Genomic DNA, 4,163 nt, shown 5'->3' on the forward strand with positions numbered 1-4,163 from the left:
GCTATTTTCCCGGGTATATGGGCATCACCATTTTGCAAGTACGGAGAACAGAGTGGGACCACGCGGAGCTGTGTTATTGTTGACTCGCCCACACTTCCACCCAACTCGCATTTTCGGTTAATTAATACTGCGCTTTGCTCTACTTCCACCAGTTACAAAGAAATGTTGGATTATGCACTGCACTTATTTATTTATTTATTTTTTCCAACTTTTTTCTCACTACCCTATGGGACCACTTCACAGAGCTGTCGGCATGGTAACTTGTAGTCATCATGATGTCACATCCTGTTTCTATAGCGTCAAATACCTAACTACAATCAAACTTATCAGAAAAGATGGACATGCACGCTTGAGTATGCATCAGCGTTGTATTAACTACCTAAAATGACAGAAACCACCCTTGAAAGAATTTTATTTGACGTGTATTTTAGCGTTTTTAGTTTGGCCCAAGTCCTATTCACTAACATGGAGGGGGTGGAGCTTATGACCTATACTGCAGCCAGCCACCAGGGGGAGCTCTACTTGGTTTGACTTCACTTTTGAGGAGCTGTTCCGTCGTCCATCTTTATACATCTTATGGCAAAGATCTGCTGGGCCAATCAAATAGTTTAGGTGTGTTGTTTTTTTTTTTGCAGCGGTGGACAAAAGAGTAAGAGCGACAAGTCTTGCATGGAGCGCAGTGGAGTCGAAATAGTTCATAACAAAATGACTCAGAATGAATCAGTTATTACAAACAGTTGCCCAGCATAACTGTTCTCCACTTACAGCTGATGTAACCACAAGCTCGCAAGTTCCATTTGAAGGCAGCAACAGGCCTTATTGAAAACGTCCACTTTTCGAGGTCAACCTCAAGAGGTGGCTATTCATATGAACACCGCCCCATTCGAAAAGCAGCAAGAGCAGGAAGAGCACAGGTGTGACTGAGACCTCATTAACGGCTCCCTTCCCTTCAAGTGTCCCAGTAACCCAGCAGGCAGCGCAGCATATTCCTGACACCGGCATACCCAAGTGAACGCGGCCATTAACAATATCAGGTGCACCTGTGTTTGGCCGGTCCAAATATCCTGCACGAGTAAAGCCCACGGGGTCACGTCTGTGACTGAAGCTTTAACTAATGCTCCACATCAAATGCATTATGAAAGATGGTGCAGTCTCACTTTACTCTGACCTTGGCCGTGGTCACTACAACAGTTTCACATTCGCAATTTGACAAGTGCAGGTGCTGCGTGAGGGTGTCATTAGTTTTGCAGGTAGCTAGTCATCACCGTGGCCCAAATTAATTTTGACCTGATTATGGCTCCAGATGAAAAGTTGAGGGATCACCAGCGTTATTAGGAATAATTCTGAGGGGAGCACAAATGTCAGTTCACCGGCAGCTTTTCATTTCAAGTGTTGGTGCCAGAGAACTGTGCATATCTGCACCAAGAGCCAATTAATTCTCCAGCTATTGTGGTATTTTAGTGGGAATCGAGATCTTCAATGTCAGTATATTTTATTAACGTCAGAATCCATTAGATGGTTGTGGAGATATTTCACTCTAGCGGAGGAGGACAGATAGATGGATGGACACTGCTGTCCAAAGAGCCATGTTGCTAACATTGTTCAACACAGAGATACTATGCAATACGACGCCCTGAGCACGCAGTGGTCTTTCGGGTTGATGCAATGGCAACGCAAACAAACCTCAGCTCTCTCGCACCTTTTTTTTTTTTTTTTTTTTCTCCCATCACCATCTCAAGCTGAGGACTGGAGGCGGCTGACGAGTTGAAAGACGGGCCCAGCAGTGGAGAGCAGGTGGCCTGTGTGGGTGTTAGTTTTGACAACTACACACACACATTGTCTTCGCTTTTCTTAGCTAGAGAAGGAGCCTACAGTCCTTGATAAAACAGAATGAACAGCGTATGGACCTGGCAGCACATGTATGAACAGCCTGAAGGAGTCTCACCTGACACAAGGGCTCCAATCAGCTGCAGTGCTGCTCACCATAACCCTACGAGTCTTTGCTTAAAGTCGCCCACTCTGGTCCCTGGTGTTTCTTTCTCCTGATCCTTATAGATCCAAACTGGTTCCAGCGATTTGTTGTTGGTTTAGTATCTTTTCTTCCTCCCTTTCTACTTTTCCAGGTGCACTGCGGTATGCCATGGCACATTACTGCCACCTTCAGGTAAGGGGGAATGTTTCAAAAACATCAGTTGATCAGTATTTACAAAATAAAGGTCAAAAGATTTTAAAAAATGATAAATGAACCCCAGAAGTTTGACGTGCTGGAGCTGCAGACTCATTGATACGTGCCGAAAGAAATACAAAATAAAAAATGATCCGCTCCCAGCGAAATGTTAATGCAATCAATCCAGGTGATACAAGGACAGTTCCTAAAGCATTTGCATCTCCGCCGCATATTTTTTGTCGAATTATTTTTCACTCGGACTGCATATGCCCTCCTGAGAGGGATCAGCGTCGAACGTCAGCGTCGGAATTGAAAAGAAAAACAGAGAAAGTCAAGTCGCCGTTCCGGAGGTTGAAGGAAAAAGTGAATTAAATCCCCCAGAAAATGTTTTTTTCATAAAGCCTATGTTTCTGTGAAGAGGCCTATGAATAAATGTATACCAAAACAACTGCTGCCTATGGCTCGCCCTGTAATGGGAAAGCACATTATCTAGAAAACTTTTAGACCGCGTTCTCCCTTTTTTTCTCCCCTTCCCTCTTGGACGTCAGATTGAAAACACCCGTCCAAATCTGCACTTCAGCTCCATCCATTAGTCTGCAGCTGACTGCTCACCTCTGACTTCGCAATCAAAATTGGGGATATTACCGATATGAAACAAACGCTTGGGTCACGTTAGCAAATCCGTCACTCGTGACAACGTCTGAGCTTTAACAAATGTAGCTTGAAATTGCCACGTTTGTTTTTTCTTCTTTTCTTTCCTTCCAATGGAACAAGCGTTTGAAAATCAGCAACCATGAGAGCAGACACAGACGTATTATCCAGCGACGACTGACAGGCTTTGTGACATTTCAACAAAGAGCACAGAGTTATGACCAAAAACAGATTTCAGGGCCGGTAAAATCTCTCCGTTTTGACGTCATGTTGGGTGATTCAGCACTGGAAGTTAACTGCTGCTGTTGTGACACGAAGTTTTAGGGTTTTTTTCTCCATGTGGGAGGGGGAACTACCGTTTTTTTACAACCTGGACCTTATTTCTGGCAGAAAATACGATTGTTTACTCACTTATATAACTTTGGTGTCATTTGGAGTCATGCGGACGATATTTACATCCGCGTATATCCATATAGTGGGAGTGACTGGGGCACCGAAATGCAGCCTCTAAATAACACGTTATCGGCCACGAAACTTGTTCATTTCACCAATATTTTGTTATGATATGCTAGTGCTATTCCCCGTTGAGTCCGGAGTTACCTGTTATCATCATCCGGGGTATGTAGATTGACCTACTAATACTAACCTCTGACCTGGATGATGTCGTCTCATGTTTCCTTGTAATTTGCTACTGCTAGTTTTTTGCAACATGGCTGAATATTTTTCCAATTCTGAGGTTCTGCATGACGAATTTGTTTATGATGGACGTTCTTACCGTTTTGAGCCAGAGTATACGGATGAGGAGCTCGTTGAAAGGAGGATGCGGAGGCAGAGAGAAGAACAGCTGGCCAAAGAACGACAAACTGCTGCACGTCCGCGAATAGATAACAGGTAACTCTGGACTCAACGGGGAATAGCACTAGTGTATCATAACAAAATATTGGTGAAATATTGAGTTTCGCGTCAGATAATGCATTATTTAGAGGCTGCGTCTCGGTGCCCCATTCACTCCCACTATATGGATATACGTGGATCTAAATATCGTCCAAATGACTCCAAATGACACCAAAATTATATGGGTGAGTAAATGATCGTATTTTATGCCAGGAATAAGGTCCAGGTTGTAAAAAACGGTAGTTCCCCTTTAAACATCAAATCTGTGGTCGATTTCGCGACATATCATCTCATTCCTATTATAATTTAAGTGGAACTGGCTAGAGGGGGACTCAAATGCACAAGTCTTTACTTCCAAAAATAACGAGGGGAAAAAAGGTACAAAGCACACAAGAAAACGACTAGAACGACAGTGACGTGGAGGACAATACACACTAGGATAAGACTAGAC

The sequence above is a fragment of the Chelon labrosus genome (assembly GCF_963514085.1).
Source record: "Chelon labrosus genome assembly, chromosome: 13".
Lineage (NCBI taxonomy): Eukaryota > Metazoa > Chordata > Actinopteri > Mugiliformes > Mugilidae > Chelon > Chelon labrosus.